Source organism: Mobula birostris, chromosome 10, assembly GCF_030028105.1.
Source record: "Mobula birostris isolate sMobBir1 chromosome 10, sMobBir1.hap1, whole genome shotgun sequence".
Lineage (NCBI taxonomy): Eukaryota > Metazoa > Chordata > Chondrichthyes > Myliobatiformes > Myliobatidae > Mobula > Mobula birostris.
In genome coordinates, this window is record NC_092379.1 from 46,707,470 (window position 1) to 46,716,604 (window position 9,135).

Genomic DNA, 9,135 nt, shown 5'->3' on the forward strand with positions numbered 1-9,135 from the left:
TTTTTTTAACCATGCCTGCCTGGTACACCCTGTGCCCCTTATTTTCATTTTATAGTCCTTTTATTTCCTTCTTTTTATCATCATCAAAGGATTTGCTTGTTCCCAACTGTCCAACCCTTTATCACAATCAAAATCAGAAGCTGAAATTATCACTGCTATGAAATTTATTGTTTTGCAGCAGCAGTACGGTGTAATATGTATAAAAATAATAACTATAGGTTACAATATATAAAATAAAGAAGTTAGTGCAAAACGAGAGGAAAATCACGCATTTTTGTTCATGGACCATTTGGCATTCTAATTGCGGAGGGGAAGAAGCTGTTCTTAAAACATTGAGAGTGTGTCTTCAGGTACCTCCTCCCTGACGATAATTTCTGAACATGGCTTCAATATCTCTCATTAACCAGAATCCCCTAAATCTGCCAGCCTTGACCTTCACCCTAACAGGAACGTGCTCCCATTGGATTCTGATTGGCATAATTTTAAAGGCCTTCCACTTACCAATCATCTGTTTACCAGTAAAAAGTCTCACCTACTCGATATCTGAAAGATTCTGCCTAATGCCTCCAATATTGGCTCTGTCCCAGTGTTGGACCTTGACATGAGTTCTCATCCCATCTTCCTCCATAACTATTTCAAAACTAATAGAATTACTTAACCTAAGGCGCTCTCTGACTGGCACAATTATAGGTTCAAAATTATACTATGCATATGCTATGCTACCGTGATGCTATTAGAGCTCGGGGGCATTTCAGGGTTCAGTTCTGGCACCGTTCTGGAAGGACTGTCTGTATACCATCTCCTTGGAATACTTAAGGTTTCCCTGGGTGCTCCGGTTTCCTCTCATAATCCAAAGATGTAACAGATAGGTATTTGATCATTCTAAATTCTCCTGTCATTAGGTTAGTGTTAATGGGGTTTGTGGGGGGTTGTTGGGGTGGCATGGCTCAGAGGTCTGGAATGGTCTACTCTGCACTGTGCTGCTAAAAATAAACATGAAACTGGCCACATGTTTCTAGGGCCACTTCCCTCAAAAGCTGATGATGCTGACTATTGATCCATGAGATTAATCCCCCTTAATCCCATCAATATCCCTTTGTTATAGTTCCTCTATGTTATCAGATTGTTAGTTCCTAAAAGCTTACAGGTGACTGCATAGAAAACTCAAGATTAGTAAATAGCTTATCAGGTGCATAAAGTAAGTGATTGTATTTGAAGGGAGTATGGAAAAAGTGGCCATCAATATACTATCTCCACTGATAACTCCAACAAGGAATTCGGGTGAAATATTTTGATCAAAAGAAATTTAGAAAAGTGGATGTCCAGCCACACGGACTCAATGAAATTAATGGCATAGATATACGCAAAGATAAGATCTACACATGTGGATAAAGGAATGGAAGTGAGTTAGGTGATGGAAGTTGAGAGGCATTTTGTGTGGAATATAATAATCTGGCATGCATGGGCTTGTGCATGTACTCTTATGTAATTATATGAAGCATTATCTTCTGATCTGATGAAGAAGATACTGTGGCTTTTACTACAATTATGTACTGTTTTCGCTTCCAAAGATCTCTTAGCTGCTTCTGCTGTTGCCTCTGCTTCCCTCTCTTGTGCATGGCATTAGACCCAATAACTCAAAATGTCAAGCAGCTTCTTGTTCCAGATTCCATGCTTCTTCCCCAGGTGCCCTGAAGGATTTTGTATAGTTTCGTGCATTTTATTCCAAGTGGGTGTGTCTGCAGAGCATACATCTGCCAGTAGGTATAATCTTAGAGTAATGGGCAGGTTCATACTCTCAAATGTGCTCTGAATCATGTGTTGTCAGTTAATTGGCTATCTAATCAGAGAAGCTGTGAGTTCCATATCCTCTGCTATTTGGAAATGAAATACTTATTATATAATTGCACTAGCTGTTAACGGGCTTCTATGAAATCCTGCACTGATATGTTATACTATCTTTTTAAGAGTATATAAGTTATATAACTCAAAATGGCAAGATTATCTCACAATAGTTTGATGAATAACTTTTAGACAGTTACTTGAAAGTGGTGGGTTACAGTTATAGAGGGTCATAAAGAGAGCTTTTGGCACATTGGCCTTCAAACATCAAAGTATTGAGCACAGGAGTTGAATGTTATATGGAAGTTGTACTTTGGTGAGGCCCAATTTACAGTATAGTGTGCATTTCTGGTCACCTACCAACAGGAAAGATGTCAATAAGTTTGAAAGAGTACAGAGAAAATTGTCAAGTATGTTGTAGACCTGAGTTACAGCAAAAGATTGAATTAGTTATGACGTTACCTTCTGGAGCATAGGAGAACGAGGGGACACTTGACAGAGGTATACAAAAATTAGGAGGAGTATAGATAGTTACAGACAGCTTTTTTTCCACTGAGGTTAGGAGAGACTAGAGTTAAGGGTGAAAGGTGAAATGTTTTAGGGGAACATGAGGGGTAACTTCTTCACTCAGAGGTCTTAAGAATGTGGAAGGAGCCTCTGGATAAAGTGGTAGATAGGGGTTTGATTCCAACATTTCAACAGTTTTTGGTTTTACCCTACTGGAATCAAATATTTTGAAAAGGTGATAAAATTGCTCTTTGTGTGATAGTTGCATCTACCAGCTATATTTGCTAAAACTAAAGTCAAAATTTTATCCCTCTCCCCCGCCCCAGCCATTGAATTTCACTACCTCCTATTGTGGGGCCTTCTGCATACCTAAATTAAGCTTCCTTGAATGCAGTACACGAATTCAATCCTCTCAAAATCTTTAATTCTGACGGTAACCCAGTAACCAAAAGTAATTACAATCTTGCATAATTACTGTCCTCCTACTTTTGCATTTGTCAGAAATTTGTTTATAAGTATTCTCTTTCTGGATCTGTTTGGAGGTCAATGATCTTTTGACTTGCAGAGCAAGGTCCTCTCTTCCTCGATACTTCATGGGACCCTATTGTTCATGGTGTGTGTCCTAGCTTCATCAGTAGTCCCAAAATGCATCATCTCACATTTATCTGGATTAAATTCCATCTGTCATTTCCCAGCCCATTTTGCTAACAAATCAATGTGAGCTGGTATCCTAAGACTACTTAGGCACAGCATGGATCACCTGTGCCTGCACATCATCCCTATCCCCACATTCCTGGCATATTCATGTGCTTGTCTAAAAGACTCTTGAAACGCACTATCATATCTGCTTCCATGACCACATTGGTTGCAAATTCCAGGCACCTACCATCCCCTATGTGAGATAAATCTTGCCCTACATATAGGCACTAAACTTAGTCTGTATCTTTAAGCTATTTCCTGTAGTATTTGATTTTTCTATCTGGGGGACAAAAGGAAGCATGCTTCTGGTGATTTTATAAACATCTATTAAGTCTCCCCTTAGCCTCCAGCACTCCAGAGAAAACAATCAAGTTTGGCCAATCTCTCCTTGGAGCTAATTACATTTTAACCAGGCTGCATCCTGGTAAACCTCTTTTATACCCATCAAAACCCTTCATATCCTTCCAGTAATCACATGAGATCTAACCAATATTTATACAACTACAACATGACTTCTTGACTTATACTCGGTGCCAAACCAATGAAAGCAATCATGCCACACTCCTTCTTTACCACTCTTTCTAATTTTTTTGCCACTTTTTGAGAGCTATAGACCTAAACCTCTACGCCCTTCTGCACATCAATTTGTTAGTGCTCTTTCCTTTCACTGTATACTTTCCCCTTACTGTTGCCCTCCCAGTGTACAGCACCTCACATTTGCCTAGATTCCCATATGTGGAGAGAAATGGTACATCCATTATCTAATGCATCCTTTGACAATTTTCTTTCCTGTCTGCAAGGCCACCATTTTTTGTGTTTTTTGCAAGCCTATTAACCAACCTATCTACATTTTCATCCAAAACTTTTATATCTATTTCACAAACAACAGGGAGCTTTGCACTGACCCTTGCAGAACACCACTGGTCACTGACCTTTCGCCAGAATTATATCCATTCATCACTACCCTCTGTCTTCTATGGAAAAGCCATTTCTGACTCAAAACTGAGTCACTGTGGATTTGGTGCATCTAGATCATCCTACTTTGAGGGACCTTGTTGAGTGTTTAGTAAAGCCCAGGCAGACAACAGCCACTGTCCTACCTTCATCACCTTCTTTGTCACCTCCTCAAAAATCTCAGTCAAGTTTGTAAAACATGACCTGTCTCACACAAAGCCATGTGGATGACTCTATTTCATGTCTAGTTGTATTTTATGCCTTTGTTTCACCAGCCTCAAGAATATTTGTCTTCATCCCTGGGATTAATACGCTTCAGTGAATGAAATTGGCATTCAGTAATTGGTCTGGTATTTCTTTCTATTAATGCAGGGCTGCACAAAATTAAAACCTACCTCTCTCTCTCTCTGCTTGTAGCAACTTAAGCTCAACTGAGACAGTAATGAGAGGAGGTCAAGAAGGTTGGTTGCTAGGTCCAGTACTGATGTCACAAAGGAAGTCAGTGCTGCATATTAGGTCCTTTCCTTGTCCCTTTAATATTCCAGTGCAGAGACACCAGTGTTTGCCATTCAGTGCTGAGCTGATCAGTAAAATACTACTGGTGGAAGTACTTTAAAAAGCAAATCAGAAAAATACTCAAAATGCAACGCATTGCAAAGGTGTAGGTGAGTGGTATCAGGTGGGCAAGAAAAAAGGAAATGTTTTATGTGGTCTCTTGAGACTGTTTAATTTGAAAAGATGCTCAATGGTTATGATCAATTTTATATTCTAAACAGTCTACCATCTAAAGCTCTCCCTATCTAATTCAGGCCTGAATATGTATGGTAACTCAGCATTCACAGTGATATTTTTTGGTTAGGAATCCCAAATAATTATACCCTCTCAGAAAAGACATTCCTTCTTGTGTTACTTTGTCAATGTGTTACCATGAGACTATGCCCTCAAATACTAGAATTTCCAATGAAGACTAATATCTCCACGATTCTGAGAAGTTCGTACAGTCTCTTACTGTGCATACTTCAATGAGAATGCTTCATCTTCTTTAAAACACCAGAGTTGCAGCTAGTAGAGTCACTACCTCTCAAATGGCTTCAGAAGCAGTCTGCCTGAAGTTAGCATGTCTTTCCTGTGAACATGTGGTTTTACTCCAGGTGCTCCAGTTTCTCTCCACATCACAAAAATGTAGGTTGGCAGGGAATGACCACAGTAAATGTCCCATGGTATTTAAGTGAGTGACGATCCTTGGATGACTAACCGAAGATGTGGAGAAGATAATGGGATGAATGTAAGGTCAATGTAAATGGATGGTCTAGTGGTTAATGTGGACAAGTGGCTGGATTAGAGGGTATTAGCTATATGGAATGGTGGGATTAATTTAGATTGTTTTCATTGGAGTGTCAAAAACTAAGACCAATTAGAAGTTTATAAGAATCATAATGGTATCTCTATGATTATATAAGCTGATTCTGCTCAATCTCCTATACAGTTGCTAAAAGCTTTCTTGTCACCCACCCGCTTTGTGGCAAACTGAAGTGAAAGGCATTAGCGTTGAGCTCAAAAATACTCCACCTGCCACATTTTCATCAATAAAGAATAAAGAATGCCTCTGAAGATTTTTATGTATTCTTCAAAATTTACTTTCCCAACTCTCTTTGTATTATCAATAAACTTGGAATGCTTTGATTGTAACAAATCCTCTATCTATGCAATGTATCACAAGCCTTTATCACATACATCTCTTATCTTGATATCTTATGTGACATAGCTCTTATATTCCTTAAAGGTATGCTTAGCTTTCGTATGTCTCCTTATCAAATTAGTTTTGGAAATCCAAGTACTCCATATCTATTGATATTCCTTCATATACGATGCTTGTTGAAATGTGGAAGAACACAAATAAGGTTCAGCACAATCCCTTTCAAAAATCAAGGTACCTTCACACATAATTCCATCCTTCTGCAATATCCACAATGCCATCTCAGCTTTGGATCACCTGGAAAATCGTAACACTTATGCCAGGCTGTTGTTTATTGACTATAGCTCACTGTTCAATACAATCATACTCTCAGTACTAAACAAACATTCTGTATCTCCCTCTGCAACTGCATCCTTGACTTCCTCACCAGCAGACTATGGTCAGAAATAGCATCTTCTCCTTGTTGACTATCAACACTGGTGCTCCTCAAGGATGTGTGCTCTGCTGTCTCTACATCCACAACTGTGTGGCTTGGAACAGCTCAAATGTCATCTATAAGTTTGCCAATGACAGAACTATTGTTGACAGAATTTCAGATGATGACGAGCAGGCATACAGCTTCAAAATACATCATTGAACTGAATGCTGTTACAGCAACAACCTTGCACTAGTGTCAGTAAGACAAAGGAATTAATTGTGGACTTCAAGAATCATAAGTCCAGGGGACAAATTGAGGGATCAGCATCAGTAAGTTTCTACAGATGTAATGTGGAGAGCATTCTAACTGGTTGCATTGACATCTGGTATGAAGGAGACACTGCACAGGATCAGAAAAAGCAACATTAAGTTGTAAACTCTGCCAGTTCCAACATTGCCACTACCCTCACTCCCCAGCATTCAGGACACCTTCAAAAGGCAATGCTTCAAAAAGATGTCATCCATCATTATGGACTCCTATCACCCAAGACAAGCCCTCTTCTCATTAGTAACATCAAGGAGGAGGTATAGGAGCCTGAGGACACACAATGAAAGTTTCAGGAATAGCTTATTCCCCTCTGCCATCAGATTTCTGAATGGAGAATGAACCCATGAACAGGTTCTCAGTATTTTTCCTCTCTTTTTTGCATTACATATACATATATATACTTCTTAATGTAATTTATAGATTTTATTACAATATGCTACTGCTGCAAAACAACAAATTTCACAACATATGCCAGTGATATTAAAACTGATTCTGATTCTGATTATATGTCATAACCCTTTAGAATAAATACATGAGATATATGCATGAATAATTTTGAAGGGAGCCATGCAATGTCTCTTTTGACTTCCCAATATCATGATGGAAAACCGAGATCATTGAATTTTCAAGCAGATGTTGTGGCCAAAGTATTGTCATCACTGATAATAAAGTGATGTAACTAAAATAACTGGGCACAGAACACATGCTCCCTTATCAGTGAACATATTTTATTTTACTTGTGCACAAGCAGAACAAAATGGCTCGTATCACACGCACTATTCTAAAGTCAGAACAGAAAACTGCTATTTTTATACGGTATTGCCCAGTCAGTTCAGATTGACAGAAGTATCTCCTCCACAGCCTCCATCAGCACAGACACACTGCAGGAATGTGTACTTAGTCCCCTGCACTACTTGCTTTACACTTATGACTGTATGGCTAAGTACAACTCCAAGACCATATACAAGTTTGCTGAAAACACCGCTGCCGTGAGCCATATGAAAAAACAGGGTGATGAATCAGCATACTAGAGGGTGATTGAAAACGTGGCTGAGTTGTGTAATAACAACAACTTCTCACTCAATGTTAATAAGACCAAGAAACTGATTGTAGACTTCAGGAGATGGAACAGAGAGGCCCATGAGCCAGAAATCATCAGAGGATTGGAGGTGGAGAGGGTCGGTAACTTTATATCCCTGAGTCTCACTATCTCAGAGCACCGATCCTGGACCCATCATATAAATATTATTGTGAAGGAAGCACAACAGACCCTTGACTTCCTCAGGAGTCAGCAGAGATTCAGCATGTCATCAAAAACCTTGTCAAACTTCCATAGATGTGTGTTGGAAAGTGTGCTGACTGGCTGAATTACGGCCGGGTATGGGAACACCAATGCCTTTGAGTAGAAAATTCTACAAAAGGTAATGGATTCGGCCCAGTATATCATGGGTAAAACCCTCCGAAACATTTAACACATCTACATGAAACATTGGTATAGAAAAACGGCATCTATCATCAAAGATCCTCACCACCTAGGCCTTGTTCTTTATTTTTACTGCTGCTACCAGGTAGAAGGTACAGGAGCCTCAGGACTTTCACCTCCAGGTTCAAGAACAGTTACTACCCCTCAGCCATCCGTCTTGAATAGAAGGGGATAGCTACACTCTTTAAAGAACTCTGTTATACTGATGGATGATATATTGCTATTTCATGCTCATTATATATTGTTATTTATTTATATCTGCATGTGCACAGTTTGTTTACAGTTATTGTTCTATAGATTTGCTAAATACGACGGCAGGAAAGAATCTTGGGGTTGTATGTGGTGACATGTGTGTAGTCTAATAACAAATTTTACTTTGAACTTTGATCTTTACCAGTTACCAATAATGACCATTTGGTAAATTGTATATGTTTGAATTTCATACTTGCAAGATTAATCGTCATTCACAATAGAAGTTTTAAAAGTTAATTGAAACTTCAAGCTGACAACAGATGATATTTTGAACTTAATGAAGCAACTGCCCCTTAGTTGTTGGGTGTGCTTCACATTGTTCAATTTTTCTTATCTCGTCGGACTCTGGCACCAACTACTGTGTAAAGGGAAGCTACATTCTGCTAGGTTGATAACCCACTCTCACCTCTCTGTCTATAAGGGCAAGATTGACTCCAGTGGTCTCATTTCTAATGTATCATTTGTCTGGGTTTTGCTGCACACCACTGCAGTCATCCCCATCTAGATGGTGGCTTTAATCCGTGCCTCAATGTATCCCCCTCTATGTCCTGTAGAGGGTAACATAAATCGTATTGAATTTCAGTAGTGCAGAGAGTCTGAAACTCTTTGAGAGTTTCATCAGGAACAAGTAGCTGTTGATATCTGGGATGTAGGTACAACACCACTGATTAATTATGGCACAACTATGACCTCACTTAGACAACAAAATGTTCCGTGCTAGTCGAATTTGAAATGCCACAGAGTGGATTGCCTGGCTCGTATCATGTAGAGCTAAGGTTGTATCGTTAGTCGAATTCTCAAGCAGTACTGAAGCCATGTGTAGCACTGGTCTTATCTCATGTGACTGGCAGCTGCACTCTTTATGAGAAAAATGAAATTACATAGTCCCACACTAGGTGCTAGAAGGACTTCAGATGCTCTAGATATTGAAAGGAGGCAATGAATAGAAAACACATA